General features: G+C 46.7%; 1 long non-coding RNA gene across 1 annotated transcript; it reads right to left on the bottom strand.

The window, feature by feature from the left end:
- Nucleotides 1-1013: 1013 nt before the first annotated feature.
- On the bottom strand, nucleotides 1014-3324 carry LOC147710400 (uncharacterized). Its single transcript, XR_015295623.1, has 3 exons — nucleotides 3233-3324; nucleotides 2010-2135; nucleotides 1014-1080 (listed from the first exon to the last, which is right to left on the bottom strand). It is a non-coding gene; the product is annotated as an uncharacterized LOC147710400 (long non-coding RNA).
- Nucleotides 3325-17718: the final 14394 nt, after the last annotated feature.

The raw sequence follows: 17718 nt of genomic DNA, 5'->3' as shown, positions 1-17718 counted from the left end.
TATATTCTTACTCTGCTTGACAAAGACCCATGGCTAATGTCAAAGAACTTCAACCGAATTAGTAGTTATACTTTACCATTTGTTAGGCTACAATGTGGCACTGTTCTAGTGTACTGTCACCTGCTATATTCTCTATTGTACCGTTGTATTGCTCAGGAGGACAAACCAGATTTCATTTTCTTTTTTTTCATAGGCATGCAACTGCCACTGTGTCACACCACTAGTACCACTGCTATGAGGACATTTTATCCGCCCAGGATTGCCAACCTTATTCGCTGTTTCCTGTGTAGCCAGCCCTGGGCCTAGCCCTACTTGCAAACAGAAATTACAGGTAAGATAGGCGTTTGGTTGGAGGTAGTATAATGGAGTATTAGGAGAGACGAGAGATTGACGGTAGTACTACTAAAGTCCTAGGACTATTCAGGAAAACAAACTTACTGTTAAACCCCCACCCACCAGACTCAAAAGCAGTAAAAAACAGGTATGGTCAGATAAAGTTTCAAAAATTATATTTTTATATCCCTAACAAAATAATCTCCTGCAAGACCCTCCCTAACCCCAACGATTGTCCTTCAAAAATCCCCAAAAAACCCAACTCCCAATTCCCACCCCCCAAAAGTCTCTAAAAAAGGGGCAAGGGACACTATGGCAGGGTGCTGTTGGCTTTAGCAGCCAGGGCATCATGCTCCTTGCGGAGGGTGGCAAGTTCGAAGCGGAGGCCCTCCACCAAGTTCTTATAGTTCAGGACCTCCTGCTCCAGGTAGGACAGTCTGAGGGATAAGCGGCGCCGGTGTGCCTTGCAAATCCTGTGGGGGGCAGCTGCTGTCTTTGCTGCTCGGCGTTGGCGTTGGGCTTTGGTAGCCCGGCTCCGTACCGCTGGAGCACTGCGCTGGCTGGCAGCCCGCACTGAGGAGGATGCAGCTGTCCCCGTGGACGTTGTTGTTGTACCAGACTGCGTCTCCTCCTTCTCCAGGGCCACCAGCCGCCGATATTCAGCGACAGTGACATCCAGCCTCCGTTGCCGGGCCATTCGAGCCAGCTCCTTCCTCCTTGATGGTGTCTTGGATTTGGAAGGAGCAACTACATGAAGAAAGAAAGACATAGTCTGTAACCAATGCTCCTTAAGATTTACACAAAATGATTGAGCAGAAAGTTGTCACAGTACAAGTAGCAAATTGAAAGCACAGTACATAACTATTGAGGACAGTATCTATGTAACCTCCGACTTCTTCATCCTTGCTCTAACATTAGTGGGAGTTTAAGGAACAAATTCTACAAGCACTATGGACTTCCATTACAGTCGACTATGACAGTACACCAGTCTTATTCTTCTTCTTCTCTCTTGTTTAGGAAAATTGGTACGTTATCTTATGCAAGCCGGCATAATGCCAGCGCAGTGAACTTGCACCCGAGAAAAACAGACGCACACCATGGTGAGTGAGACAGACTTGCGTTACTGTACCGGTCCAGTACATGCAGGTGGTGAAGCTCTTACTTTTCTATTACGGGTGGCACTGAGAATACTCTGTTAAAAGGGCTACTGCTTAATTAATTTAGCTTTCACCCTACAGTGCAAATGAGTATTAGAAAAGGAAAATAAAGAAGCTAAATAATCTGATTATCTATCACTTCACATGGGATGTATTCACCCACCCAGGCTGTTCTCCTTCCACCCATCCTTGCTTCATCATTCACCCAGCCATGCACCATACCATATTCTTTCCTTCCCAGCCACCTCGGGAACCAAGCAAACACATATCATTCTTCTTTGCCAGTCATCATTACATTTCACGTCCTTCCACACTTACTTACACCCTTCTTTCGCTTTTCGTTCATCCCTTCCATCAAGTTCACCTCAGATCTGATTGGGATTCTTCTCGCCAAAAACTTCACAGCTAAGTCGAAGTACATTTAGAGGAGGCTACTACCTGGTTTATTTATAATACACCAGTGCAGAAAGCACACTCTGCAGTCTTCAATCTCAAATGAGTAAGGAATGTATAGCTTACCTCTGCCCGCCACCACCGTGTCATCCCCCACAGATTTGTCCGGCACTTGCACCGCCTCCTCCCCAGAGTTGTCCTCGTCCAATGCCACCACCACCTCGACGCTGGCCCCGCCTCCAGATGTTCCACCTACAAAGTACATTTAATAATGTTAGAATACACCACTCACTACTATATAATATTTGGTCTAGGAGGAAGAAAGAAATGTGAAAAAAACAGTATACAATTTAATAATTTGTGACTGTCTACTGTAAAGTAAAAATGTCCCTTTTTCCAGGGAAGGCTGTTGTCTTGCTGCACTTTTTGGCACAACTGATGAATGCTTGCTTTTTATTTTTAACACGCACCACTTTTTCTCCTAACAGACAGAAGCTTGACTTCTAAGAACACGAGCAGGATCAAGTTCAAACCAGGTGAGAGCTCGGCTCGACCACAAGAAATGTGTCCAATTAATCGTCAGCACTAAGCACTTTTCCATTTCCAGTTAAACGTTTACTTTTATGACAAACTTGATTTCAATAAATGTGTTTACTTTTAATAAAGCTTTTAAACTCAAATAGACTCTGTGGTTTTTGGTCCTCCAGACTAGAGTGGATGAGCTAAAGGTTTTGGAATTTTTGCAAGCATAAGTCCGTGCCTCTGCCATCGGTGACTTTGGGAGCTAAATGACTCTGCCACACTATCTAGTCAGTAAGGAGATTGGGGGTTCAACTACAAAGTCTGTTATCACTGAGGTATGTGGAAAGTCTAACAGCACCTATTATAATTGATAAGCTAAGCAATGCATTATTTAGTGTCCATAGTTCTGTTTGTGCAGATTTGTCCCTGCAACAGTAGTAGAATGGATTGTCCTCCTATCCAAACCAAAAGTAAAGTAGTATCTTATTCTTTCTTGGTGGTCATTCACCTTTTTATTGTTGGCAATTGTCAAAGCATAAACATTTAGAATACTTGAAAAGACATTATGGACAATCCCAGAGGACTGCACTCAGTGCATAGAGCTATTGCTGTCTAGAATGGGAGTCCAATGGAAATGCCAAATGTGCAATCTTAGTTAGCTACACAGACAGACTAATAAGAATAATCTAGTAATACCACACGGAGTCATAGTCGAGGCAGGATAAGAATTTAGATCCTGTCTACAAGAAGATCAAAGACGATTTAGAAAAAATCGAATGAGGAACGCTAGGAAAAAATAAGTACTCTATATTAAAATTAAAACTTACTGGGGCCAGCAAAGGAGCCCTCGCCTGCCCGGTCCTGGCCTGCATCGTCAACACCACCCTCCTCCTCCTCCTGTGTCCTCCTCTTGCCCCTGGGGGAAGCTGATGTACAACATGAAAGAAAGAAAAACAGAAAACATGGATGATATTTGTCAACCAAATCAAATATTTCAAAAGAACTAACAAAATATTTTTGCGAAATAGCAAATAGACAACTACTCCACGGGATATAATATTGACCAATCTCATGTGGTCGACTACGTTATTACTTTAGTATTGCTTGATTTGCGGACCGTCGAATTGGAAATTACCTTATGTAACTCACTAAACAAAGTACTAAAAAGGTTTCCTAGTATTGGCAGGCAGCAGTCCGCAGCACGCGAAGTGACAGCCAAAGTCCATCGTGATTGAAGATCAGCGACAACACTAAAGTTTCCTACTACATTAACCAGTCATTAAAATACTCAAACTATCAATCCACCACCACTATTTCTTCTTATCGCCATGTGTACAAAGGAAGGACTGGACTTGGGTCTGTAGGGGCTGATTTAGAAGCCCCTTGTGGCTCTTTTGCTCCATTGTTGCGTGACTTTTGTGACGCAGCGGCAGCACAAAAGAGGCGCAATGGTGCGGCGTATATTACCAACGTGACGCATATGGGAGATGCATCACGTTGTAAAGCCCTGCGCCAATAGGGGGGCGTTCCGGCGCAAGGGAGGGCGTTCCTGCGCAGGAACACATCCTAAAAGTGGCTGAGGGAAATCTACAAGATTTCAATCAGTCACTTTGAGGATATTGATGCGTGACTCAAACCCTGCGCCTGCTTGAAGCAGACGTACGGCTTGACGCAGCATTGGGGAAATAGGGCACCCCAGAGCATTGATGGAGCTGCACCATCGTTGCGACGCAACTCCAGCAATGCGCCGCCTTTACGGCACAGATGCGTAACGCTTTGGTGACGTTTTGGGCCCATGGTGCGCCGCATTGTAAATACGGCGCACCATGGGTGATGGTGGCGTGACGCAAAATTACTGGCGCATCCCTGCTACTTTGCAGGGATGCGCCGGTAATTAAAAATCTGAACCTTAGTGTGTAGCATTACGCAGTTCTTTAATCTACATACATAATTTCACAGGCCAATGAAATGAACACAAAATCTAAAACAAATAAGCATAGTAGCAACACTACTGAGAAGAAGGAGAGCAGTGTACCTGAAATGCACAGAAGATTTTGAAATATAATTTACCTACAATGTAATGAGCAGCATTATTGCTCTTGGTAAAAAACAAAAATTTGCAATATAATAACACAGCAGGAGAAAACATAGTAGTAAAGAAATAGCTACTACTTCTCACCAAGCCCGAGGATCTCAAGGCCAAGGAGGTCGAGCAGATCTCGCTCACGGGTCAGGACATCCGTCCAGCGGTGGGTGGCCTGGTTGTAGGTGCGCCAGACCCGAGAGTGGTGGTAAATGGCCTGGCACACCTTCTCCCACCGCTTCCGGCGCTCCCGGACCCCGTACCCGGCAATGATCTTGCCGCCTCCCATGATGGTCCTGGGGAGGCAGCGCTGAACATAAAAAATGAGTTGGCCCACCTCCTCGGGGGTAAAGATCTCCCTGGGTACGACCTCCTCCCCCCTCAAACGCCAGCACGGGAGCCGGAAACGGGGTGCGGGACCCTTCCCCTTCTCGGGATGCTTCACGGCTCCCTTCACCATGGTCTGGGCGGAAAGGAATAAAGAAAATAGAATAGGGAAGAGAAGAAAAGAAAAGAGTTTAAAAAAGTAGTTTAAAATTAACCAAAAGTAGCAGTAAACACAATAATATAGGGCTAGAAAAATAGAGGGATAGATAATAAGTAAAATAGATCAAAAAAAACTTCAAACAAGCAAAGGATGGCAGAGATTGACAGAGGATACAAAGACCATGCCCAGAACCATAGCAATGAATGAGAAACAAGATGGCCGCGCCCGTTCACGACCACACGGGTAAGTTCGCGCGAGATTTTCCTTGCGAACACTCGCGAAACTGTACTAGCAAGCCGCACACTTTGCGAGATTACACTTCGTGCCCGGAAACGGAAATACGTCAGGCAAACAAGATGGCCGCGCCCTTGAACGACCGCGAGGGTAACTTCGCGCCTTGCGATACGAGCGGCTCGCAAAAACGCACAAAACCTTGCGAACTAACACGCCGCAAAAAAACTATTTGCATATTCGCACGAATTCGCGGCTTCCGAATCCGATCTCTCGAGTGTTCGCGCCCCGCAAATCCCGCGAAATTGCAGTAAAACGTGTTTTGCTAAACTGAAAGCACTCGGCAGGTGCAAGAGTTCAAACTCATCATTAGTAACAATTCCCTGTAGTGCTTCCTGACTGGGGCCCCTCCAGAATTCAGTTGCTAGTTGCAACAATTGTATGACCCTGCTCTGACCCTCACAGCAGGCTCATAGAATAGCTACAAGTAGGCCACAAAGGTCCTGGAAAAAAAAAAAGCACTGCAACAGAAAGCAAATTACAGATAAGGAAGCAGGTGCCAAACTGGAATTTTAAAACAGTGACACATTAATAAACTAACCCCAAATGAATTCATGTCAGTTGAAGCAGGGCTGGTGTTCTTGCTTTCCCCCCCCATAATCTACAGTGATGATGAACCAGAGGGTGACATTGATGTAACAGAGGGTTGCAGTGGTGAAACAGAGGGTGCTGGGAACCTGTGATGATGAACCAGACGTAGAAACAACATAATCGCGACCGTTGCGAGCCGAAATGTAAGCTCGCAATTGCGAACTGGTACGAAACCCTCGCGAACTGGCAGAAATCCTTGCGAACACACAAAAAAAAAATCCGCAAATTCGCGAGAATTCGCGGATTTTGCGGATTGCGAGTTCGCAAATCCGCAAAATTCGCAAACGCGAGATTTGCAAAATTCGCCCATACTTAATCTGGTCGCCCCACTGTGGAGGGCCCACTGGATCAGGAATAGTGCTGGAGAAGCCCGCGGTGCGGTGGAGATGCGAGGCTCGTACTAGACCCTGTGTTGATACCACCTTGGGAACGCTGAGACCACTGCCCCCTCCCCACGCCTGCTTCAGGACACCAACAACGGGGGGACCTTTGGGGGACAGCATGGGCAAACAAGACCCGGTGCCAAGGCCTGCCAGGCAGGAATCCATTGAGAACTATACCACTACGCGAGCACAGAGGGACGCAACTGTGGGGGCCAGGGACGCACAAACGGACACCGCTATGCTCCTAGAAGCGATTCAGGCCTCGAGAACTGACATACAGAACTCTAGAGCAGCCCTAGAGACCAAGATCGGGGAGGTGGGTTCGGAGGTCCTCTTGCTGCGCCAAGACTTCAGGAACTTATCTGACAGAGTGGGCACGGCGGAGAGCAGAATCTCGGAAACAGAAGACTCCATTACCTCCCTCAAAAAAGATATGGCGGAATTGCATGCCTCTCATAGACAGCTACTGTGGTGGGTGGACAATGCGGAGAACAGAGCACGCAGAAACAACCTACGCTTTGTGGGCCTGAGGGAAGGAATTGAGAAGACCGACACTGCGGCTTTCCTGCACTCATGGCTTACGTCTATGTTCCCGCAGGCTCGCTTCTCTAACTGTTTCGTGATCGAGAGAGCCCATAGAGCACTCCTACCCAAACCACCGGAAGGAGCGAGACCTCGCCCAATCATCGCAAGATTCCTCAATTATGCGGACAGGGACCTCATCCTTAGAGAAGCTCGGAAAATGGGAGAAATCAAGTTTGAAAACACCGTCATCATGATCTTTCCTGACTATAGCCAAGATGTGCAAAAGCAAAGGCGCTCCTACGACACTGTGAAGGCTAAACTACGAGAACTGAACATATCCTACATGCTACTCTTTCCTGCGAAACTGAAGGTCTTGTTTAAGGGCAAGTCACACTTCTTCAATCGCCCAGAGGAGGCCTGGCACTGGCTGGAGGAGAGACCGTTGCTACGAGAGGCGGAGGAGGAGGGACGTAGAATCCGTGATGAGCAGGCGGCGGCCAACTTCAGGAGAAGCCCGACCGGGTCACAGAAAACAAGACACCATCGGGTAGGCAGACAATCGCAACGGACACCATACCCGCCCCAACAAGTAGCGCCCGGAGGAGACCGGGGGGGTGGCGCCGCTGCCAACAATGGGGATCCCACTCCGGGGTCCAGATTCAGGTGCCTGCTCCCAACGTCAGGAAATGTGACGGACCACGAGGATGATACGAATATCTCAGACGTGGAGGAACAGACGTTGCCATCCGAGATCTGGAGCAAGGAGAGTCGGGCAACGCGGAGGCTACTGAAACTGATACGCAGGACTCCCATTCCTGAGAAGCTGAGGGACTGAGATCCAACATAGCAGTTCTTTGCTTTGGGACACGCAAGTAACACTTTTTTTCCTTTGGGGTGGGCATACACCACTTCAGAACTTGAGATTGGACAGCTAGACATTTCTTAGCTGGGGTTATTTGAGGGGTGGGTGACAGACCTTGCTGCCTGGTAGTCCGAGCCGTCGATGGTTGTACGGGCGGGATGGCCGGGGGGTACAGGTGGGGTGGGGGTGGGGGGAGCATGGGTTGTTCATTCAGTTTGGTTGTTTGAGGGGGGAGGGGGGAAGTACGTTGCTGGGTGCACACAGTCATGGAGGTTGGCGCATTCTGTGGTTTTTTGGTACGGGCGACCGCCCGCCTTGTTTGACCCCACCGCCTGGATTACAAGTACATTGTTGCTATACTTATGGCCACTGAAAAACTGCACGTCCTGATGTGGAATGTAAATGGTCTGGGTAAATAGATTAAGCGTGGTCTGGTGAACAACTATCTCAAGAGAGTAGGCCCGGACATCATTTTCCTGCAGGAGACACATTTGAGGGGCACGGCCTGTGCATTCATAGCAAGGGGTAGGTATAAGGTGTTGTGCCATGCGGGATACACAACTGACTCTAGGGGAGTAGCGATTATTATTAAGAATACCTTCCCTTTCCATGTCACGCGTACGTGGGGGGACCCGATGGGAACATGTATAGGAGTACAGGGGTCCTGGCGTAGACGCACCTACACTATTGTATCTGTATATGCTCCACCCAAATTGCAGGCAAATGCGCTAAAGATGCTTGCGACCATACTCTTAGACACCTCAGATACCATACAGATAGTGGGGGGCGATTTCAATGATGTGATGGACAGGGGTCTTGATAGATCAGGAGCGACTAGCAATCGAGGAACTCAGACTCCCCTAGCTCAAATGATGTTAGAGATAGGCCTGACCGATGTCTGGAGACTGCTACCCGAACACTATGGCCTACTCATTTTACTCGGCCGCGCACAAGGTGTTTTCCAGGCTAGATTATGTCTTTATGCCTAGACAGGAAATAATTATGGAGGGCACGGCGGAATATTTGGCAAGAGGTCTCTCAGACCACTCGCCGCTACTAGTATCGATGGGCCGGACTGGACACAGGAAAGAGGCCACGTGGCGCCTTGCCGCCTGGGACCTGAGGAACAAGACAATACTTAAAGGCATTAGAGCAGATGCACGGGTGTACCTGGCTGAAAATGATGGGTCGGTGGACTCGGTAGTGACCTTCTGGGAGGCGCTGAAGCCGGTGATGAGAGACAGAATAAATGGCAGATTAGGGGAGGAAAGGAAGAGGCTACAGGAAGAGGTGGAGACTGTGGAACGAAATATAGTGGAGCTGGAGAGGGAACACTTGCTTACTAAATGCACGACGACCTTGCTTAAGCTGCTGGATAACCAGAGACGCTATCGAGAATTGGTGTCGGAAGAGGCAAAAACGCAAAACCTGGCCACACTCCACCGACTCTACGAAGTGGGAGATAAGTCGGGTAAACTTCTGGCCTGGCTTAGTCGTAAGGAAAGGACGGCGCGGTGGGTAGATGAAGTCATTGATGAGAAAGGGAAGACTGTGTGCTCAGACCCCTACATTGCGGACGTGTTTGCGGCTTATTACGAACGCTTCTACGAAGCCAGACAACTGGGCACGTGCGAGGACTCACTACTCTATATGTCACAGGTCAATCTCCCTGTGGTGGATGCTGAGGTCCTACCGGCGTTGGAGGCCGACATTTCCATAGAGGAGGTCAAAGCTGCCATTGCCGGACTAAAACCGGGCAAAGTGCCAGGACCAAACGGGTTCCCCCCAGAATTCTTTAAGTGCACGGCCGACATATTAGCTCCACACCTGAAAAATCTCTTTCTTGAAGCATATAAGGAAGGGAGTCTGCCCACTGACCTCACCATGGCGACCATAGTCCCTATCTACAAAGAGAGCCACGGGGGGACTGCGCCTCCTACCGTCCCATTCCCTTGCTGAATACGGAGGTGATACTCCTTCCCACGGTACTGGTGCGACGCCTGAGACCAGTACTACCCGACCTGATACATTTAGACCAAACCGGCTTCCTACCAGACAGGGCCACGAAATTCAACCTCTGTCGCACGCATAACTGGCTGCAGGAGGTGAGAGATAGGGAACTGCCGCATTGGTTCCTTTCCTTGGATGCCGAAAAGGCCTTTGACTCCGTGCACTGGCCGTTCCTGGAGACCGCCTTACAAAAATTTGGTTTTGGCCCCAAATTTCGCTCATGGGTACATCTGCTCTATACCAACCCTTGGGCAAAGGTGAGGGTAAACAGGAGGCTCTCCCGCGAAATTTTGATCCAAAGAGGAACCCGACAGGGGTGTCCTCAATCGCCGCTTCTGTTCACATTGACAATTGAGATACTGGCGGCCAGGATTAGGCAAAACCAGCAGATCTCAGGATTTCGAGTTACGGACGCAGACGGGACGCAGGAGAAACTGTCCTTATACGCGGACGATGTACTCCTTTATATCACTAACCCGCAGACCACAGTACCTGAATTGTTCCGGGAGTTGGACTGCTATGGCAGCTACTCCGGATACGCTATAAACTGGCACAAGTCCATCCTTTTTGACCCCAAGGGAGACACGAGTGCGGGAGCTCTTCCGGACAGGTTGGTGGTGTCCACGGAGGGCTTCCAATATCTGGGAGTATTCATTATGCTGGACAGGCAACTGTCGCGCCACAAAAATGTTGAAAGAATACTTGTGCACTCCGTCTCTGATATGGACCGCTGGCGCCAGCTCCCTTTGACACTCCTGGGTAGAGCGGCAATGTATAAAATGATAATACTGCCCAAATATTTATACGCCCTACAAAATGAATATTATCTAATCCTGGACGGCCTCCTCCGTAGAATACACGCCGACCTCCGATCTTTTATATGGCTAGGTAAGCAGCCGAGGATAGCGCTAACCACCCTCCAGTGCCATCAATACAGTGGTGGAATCTCGCTCCCGAACCTTGAGGCTTATTATTGGGCGGAGCACTTGTCCCCCATTAATGACTGGCTCCACGCCCCGGCGGACCACCCTACGTATGCGCTGGAACGTTCCAAACTGTCCCCACATAGTTTGCTCTCATACTTATACGGTAGACCGACAAAGAAGTCCTTGCTCCCGGCCACGAGCATCACACTCCGGGCCTGGAGAGTGGCCATGAGACGCACGGGATGGGATAAGAAGCCCACCCGACAGACTCCACTCTGGCACTGCACATGGCTCCCCGAGCTACATAAACTCACAGGCTTTAAGCAGTGGGATGATATTGGGATTTCCACAGTGGGAGATGTCGTCGCCAGGGGAGTACTGAAATCCTTCGCGACCCTGAGGGCAGAATATGGGCTCCATCGTTCGCAGTTTTTTAAATACATTCAATTGCGACATGCATGGAGGGCGCAGGCTTTGACTCTAGAGGGTCTCCCAGAATATGCGCCGCTAGAAGGCAGACTACTACAGGAGCAGATACAAAGCAAGGCTGTGTCACTCACATATAAAACACTCACAAACAACATGCTGGGTGATCTGGCAAAGCTTAGGGGCACATGGGAGCAAGAAATAGGAACACTTGAAGATATCGACTGGGACCTAATACTAATGCACCCGAGGGAGGTGGCTATTAAATCCCGGCTCTGCCTTATCCAATACAACGTGCTCCACAGAACATACTTTGATAGGGTGAGATTATTTAGAATGGGATAGGTGCCTACGATGCCAACATGAGGGAGGGGATTTCTTCCATATATTATGGGCAAGTGCAATTCCGATAAATCGGAGGTTCTCTTCTTCGGGTGCGATTCGGAGCCCAGCTGGCAGGCCTGGTGGCCCATCGACATGTTCCCTCCGTCCGGCTCTTCTCCCTTGGCTAAAAACCTGGGGGTTAAGATGGACAAGGGGCTGACGATGAAAGCCCAGATTCTGGGGGTAACCGGCACTTGTTTTGGCCTGCTAAAAATGTTGCGGAAGTTTCTGCCTCTCTTGTCCGAGGATCACAAGAGGCTGACGGTGCAGGCCCTGATAGGCTCCAGGCTGGATTATGCCAACAGTCTGTACCTGGGCCTGCCAGAGTATTTGCTGCAGAGGCTTCAAGTGGCACAGAACGCGGCGGCCAGGGCCATCTTTGGCCTAAGTAGACGCACCAGCGCCTCTGGGTTGTTGGTGAAGCTACACTGGCTACCCATCCGCAAACGGATTGCCTTTAAGGCGCTGACCCTGGCCTATAAGGCTCTACATGCGGTGGGAGCCAAACATCTTCGAAAGAGACTCACTTTCTACCACCCTACTCGCGCGTTGAGGTCGGAATCTTTACTTCTTGCGGCTGTTCCGCGTGTGAAGAGGGCTCGCCTAGGTGGCCGCTCCTTCAGTCTTTTGGCCCCACAGATGTGGAATTCCTTACCGCTCCCTTTGCGGGGGGCGACTAGTCTTCTTGAATTTAGGAAAGGCCTCAAAACCTGGCTGTTCTCCCAATAGGTTTGCCTGTAGCCCTGTTTCTTTTCTGGACTTTTGAACTGTTTTTATCTGTGTTGTGTTATTCTGAAACCACTGTCACCTTACCTAAAGCGCCGGGATTCTCTTTTTGAGTAACCGTTGCGCTATACAAAATTATGAATAACATAACATAACATAACATAACATGTGATAAAATACAATCCTACTGGACACTCATCTTTACTGAACTGAGAGAAGTTCTGTCTGTACCGCTTGCTCAGGAGCCCAAACTGGCCATCTTGGGAATGACTAATGATGTTGACCTCCCCCGCCCCTTACTGGTGTTCCTGAGTCTGGCCCTGGTAGTAGCGAAACGAGACATTGCAAAATACTGGGGGGCTGTGACCATCCCCACGGTGGAAGAGTGGAGAAGAGGGTTAGACCTTTACATGGCGGCAGAGCGAGTGACGTATAAATCAAGAGGCTGCCCGAAAAAGTTTAAAAGGGTCTGGTCGAAGTGGAGACAGTACCATGGGTTGGATGGTGGGTTGGGGGTGGGAGGCTCGTGACTGAGCCCCAGGTTAGGAGGAAGGGCGAGTTGGAGGCGGAGGTACACGTTCGGAGTGAAACTCGATGCAACAGTCACGCAATGATTACTGAAATGTCCTTGTACCACTTGTTTACCAGGAGCGGGAGGGAGGGATGGGGGTTGCGGGAAATGTATAATGCCACTACCATGACTGTAAAGTTAAGTTTTGAACAAGGGGATGTTATGCCGATTTTTCATTCACAGAAATGCTTGTTGTGGGGGTAGGTTAGGGGGGGAATTAAAACTGAAAAAGCAGATGCCTAGATGACTAACGTGGATACCCCCTATGCTAAGGTGAGGGTACACCGGGAACGAATCGAAGATACTTTCAGACTGACTTTTGGGTTACGCACCGAAGAGACACTTGGGGTTCCATGATCTGAATGCTACTATGTAACACTGTCTTACTTAAATAATGATGCCAACGTTGGTCTTATGTCTGAGTATCTGCAATAAAAATTACTTAAAAAAAAAAAAAGAATGAGGAAGTAGAAGCCGCGCACCAGGAAGGGACAAACTTAACTTCCTAACTAATAGTAATAAAAGGAAAAACAAAATCTAAGCTTGAGCAGAACCAACCAAGGAAGAGCAATACTACAATTTGTTCTATTGCCAACAAAACAGCAATTGGTGAAGGCATTTTGGTATCAAAGCCTGAGATGGAAATGGTTCAACGGATCCTACCTAAAATACCAAAAAAACAACAACAAATGATCTTGCTGAGTTAACCAACAGAGAACAGGTTCCTATTGAACAAGCGTCATCATCCATACATAGAAAGATGAACCACAGAGACAATACACATGAACCCATAAAGGAACTGGGAACCACGCTAGGTGACTCTGGACAAGGAGAGGTAGGACGAAGGTCCAACCTAAGAGGACAACAAATAACAAGTTATAAAAAAAGAGAGGAAGAAGATCTTTCTGCAAATCAGGCTCTACTGTCAGAAACAAAAGGCCATGAATCTACTCAAACTAGTGTATCCAACGAAAAGATCTATAGCCCGGGTGACTCAAGAAAGCATAACAAGTACTATATTGCTGAGACCAGATTATACATCAAAAGGTAGGCATGACATATTGAACAGGGGCAACATCTTATGGCTGCTATCCCACATTCCCTCTGTAGAAGATGTGACAACAGCAGACCTGGTTACAATTGAATTCATAGCCGAGGATGGGTCACTCAGTGAAAAAACAAAAGCAACATGGTCGATATCGTCAATTGCATACAAAATATTTGCCGAGGCTCAAACATTTAAAAACTGGGGGGTTAACAACAACTCCGTACATAAAACCAAGATATCCAGAATTACTAATTCCTGCTGTTACAGAGGGAGCACAATATTCTATAATTAGGCACGGAATATCGGTACTTAGAGGTGCAGTGGGGTCAAATGGAGCAAGAAACATGAAACATAACAGTATTACTAGAGGTACCCAGGACGGGACATCATCTCCAACAGGATTAAGTGATCTAAGATGGATCGCTAGAACAATAAACATCCATGCAAATTGACAAAAGACAAACTTAAGATCGATTGAGGAAAACCACTTAAGAATATGCTCGTGGAATGTTAACGGACTGGCCTCTAAAATGATGGACCCGGATTTCATCGGCTATATAAGGTCTTTCGACATTTTGGTACTGCAAGAAACATGGCAAGCAGACCAACCGCACCTTCAAGGTTTTTTGCATTTCTTTATAGGCGCCACAAGGAGGGCAAAATATGTACATCTTCAAGGTGGTTTAGTAACCTACGTTTCAGCCACTAGTGCCCACGTGGTCAAAGAAGTTGGACAAACTTCCCTCGGTTCAATGGCAGTAAACTTTAATTTCTCGCTATCAGAAACAGGCACTGAGGGAACCAACCTCACCTTGATCAATACCTATATTCACCCAAAAAGGAAATTAAAGGCAGCTAAAGAACTATGTAAGTTCATTGAGGAGTGCATACGGGAAACAACATCAACAGACTTGATTATCACCGGGGACTTTAATCTCAATCTTATGGGAAACTCATCAGAGGACGAGAACCTAATTCAAAACTCAGCCTGGGACATACCATTCCAAGGGAAGTCGCTAACATCGAAACCGACCGAACTAGACAAGCAAATATTGCATGATCTTGAACTTTTTAATATTAGAGCATTAAACGGAAGATTCATTGGAGACAATCCACCGGTCACCACTTTTCATTCAACAAGAACTAACTCAACAATGGATTATACCTTCATTTCAGTATCCTTATTTCAACGATTGAGCTCATTTCATATAGGGGAAAAAGCTGATTGCGATCATTGTCCCCAAGAAATTGTTCTCAACATCATGAAACCTAAGTACGAGCTATCCTTGGTGCCTAAAGAGTCAGTCCACACAATCAATTACAAAAGGATCAAATACTCAGTAGCAACCGATGAAAGCACATTAGAAAAGGCCAGACAGCTTTTTCATACTAGAGTGGGCTCCAGCGAAATTGAGAAATGGGAATATTTCATTGCTACTATGGCAACTTATTCTACAAAACCCAAGCAACATGACCAACTGGGCCGTAGTAGCATGAAAAACTTCACACGAGAACATAAAGAAAAGATAAAGGGGATAAAAAGATCAATCTATCAAACGATGAGACAACTATGGTCCAACCCTATGGACATTGTAAAACATAATCTGCTTCGGAAATTGAAAGTATTGCTAAAAAACACAAAATGGGAAGCCAATAGACTTATGGAGGAAAATATGTGGGCAAAACTATGTGCGGATTGTAAACAAAGCGACTCCGCAAGATTCTGGAATACCATAAATCTTTTTTTAAGACCTTTGCATGAAGGAATCTTTTCTAATATCACAGAAGAAAACTGGGCAAGCCACCTCAGAAGTCATTTTAATCAAGAAAAAGATTCTTATTCGAAGACAGAAGTTGTTAATGTGGAAATAAATTCTTTCAACAACAACCCACTGTCACTGCATAGGAATACAGGTAATCGAGGAAGTCATGCACCATCTGCAAACGAAGGAGTGTCAAGTTTACAAAAAAAATATCAGGCGCTAAATCAAAAAGGGAAGAAAAGAGGGGGCAACAGTTCTGAACGGAATTCCGCCCATCCTCTATAAACAAGAGGAAAAAGAATGAGCTGCTGCGCTTGAACCATTATTCTTGGAAATAAGGCACTTTAATATACTACCTAGCTCCTGGAAGGGCTCAATCATCTCACCCATTTTTAAATCCGGGGACAAGTCTCTTCCTCAAAACTATCGACTAATTGCCCTTATGGATAATGAGGCCAAATATTTCGCAGGAACACTCTTGGAAGAGCTGCAGGACTGGGCGACAGAGAAATCCCTAATTCCGGTTAATCAGACCGGTTTTGCTAAATCGGTGGGAACAACTTCTAATATCTTAACAATGGGTATGCTAATAGATAAGGCTGAAACAAACAAAATGCCGATTCACTTTTGTTTTATTGACTACAATAAAACTACATTGATCATATAAACCGGAACATGTTATGGTCCAAACTAAAGAGATGGGGGATACCAGGACCATTGTTAGACCTGCTGATCAACCTACATACGGAGACATGGATCCAGCTAAACTTGGGAGACGGCTCACTCCTGTCAAAACACATAGAAACCAGCAAGGGTCTTAAACAGGGCTGTGTCCTAGCTCCCACTCTATTAACTTGTTCTTAGGGGATTTAATCCCTACCCTAAATAGCTGTAACTCCCATGCACCAAAATTAGGAAGGTTACTATTACCGTACCTCCTCTATGCGGACGATGTAGTCCTAATCAGCCACGCAAAAGTTGGGCTTCAACAACTCATAAATGCAACACAAGGATATTCTGATGCAAATGATCTGACAATAAATCTAGAAAAAACACAGACAATGACAATTAGTAAGAAACGGAACAAGTCATAGACCTGGTTTTGGAACAAAACTCATATTGAGAATATGTTATTATACAAATATTTAGTTGTAAAAATTGACAACAGTGGCCTGTTTACAGTACAGAAAACTAGCATCAAGGGTAAAGGCGTTGCCTCAGCACTAAATAGTAAACTTACGGGCCCTTCTCTTTTGCCACTGACACAAGTAATACAAGCTAAATTGTTGCCAACAATAACGTACGGGAGTGAAGTACTGAGAGGCAGAGATGCTAAGATTCTGGACAATGCAGTCACAGCTGCATACAGGATTATATTTAGCCTACCCAAACATACTTCACCGGCCCAAATCAGGCTTGAGTTTGGCGTCCAGAAACAGACCCTGGCAAGACAGGGCGCGTATATAGTAGTTTGGGACAAAATGCGAAAAACCAAACAAGGTACCTTAAATGACCATCTATGGAACGAGCTACAACAACATCCAGCCACACCAGCTGCAAAGTACCTCAAAAGGAGCCTGTTGAATCTTGGTTTACAACAGCTTTGGGACACCCCGACAAGCCATACCATGCTGAAAAGTTGGGCAGGAAAACAATTAAGTATCTCCCATGGATTGAGGATAAGGCAGCATTCGCAAAAAGGTCACACTGCTGGATGATCCAGAACTTGTATACCACACAGGTATTGCAGAACTATCTCGATTTGGGTTATTCAAAAATAACCAAAATGAAATTCTTAAAGTACAGGTTGGGTCTGTTACCCTGTATCCAGCACCTCCCACACTGGTTAAAGAAAAAGGCGGGCTTCTTCTGTCGATTATGTGGTTCAGCGCCGGAGGATATGCCGCATTTGCTGTGCTCCTGTGACAAACTGTTGGAAGAACGATAGCACCTGCTAAAAAATTTTAACCAATGAGGAATTCATTCACGAAGACAGTCAGTTCTTGCCTGCCTCACTCCCCACGATCCTCAACTGAACTGTAGATTTGTGAGGTTTATGATGGCAGTGGAAAAGAAAATGCCAAAAACTGACTCTTAATTGCCTTTAGACACTCTTTGCATCTCACAAACCTTACCTGATCTGCAAACTTGTGAAGTTTAGCAAGGCACTAGATAAGAAATCATTAAGACGTGTTCTTAACTGTCTTTAGGATAATTTTTTGTATTTCATGATTCTC

Source organism: Lissotriton vulgaris, chromosome 5, assembly GCF_964263255.1.
Source record: "Lissotriton vulgaris chromosome 5, aLisVul1.2, whole genome shotgun sequence".
Taxonomy (NCBI): domain Eukaryota; kingdom Metazoa; phylum Chordata; class Amphibia; order Caudata; family Salamandridae; genus Lissotriton; species Lissotriton vulgaris.
This window is presented reverse-complemented; position numbering and strand designations above follow the sequence as displayed.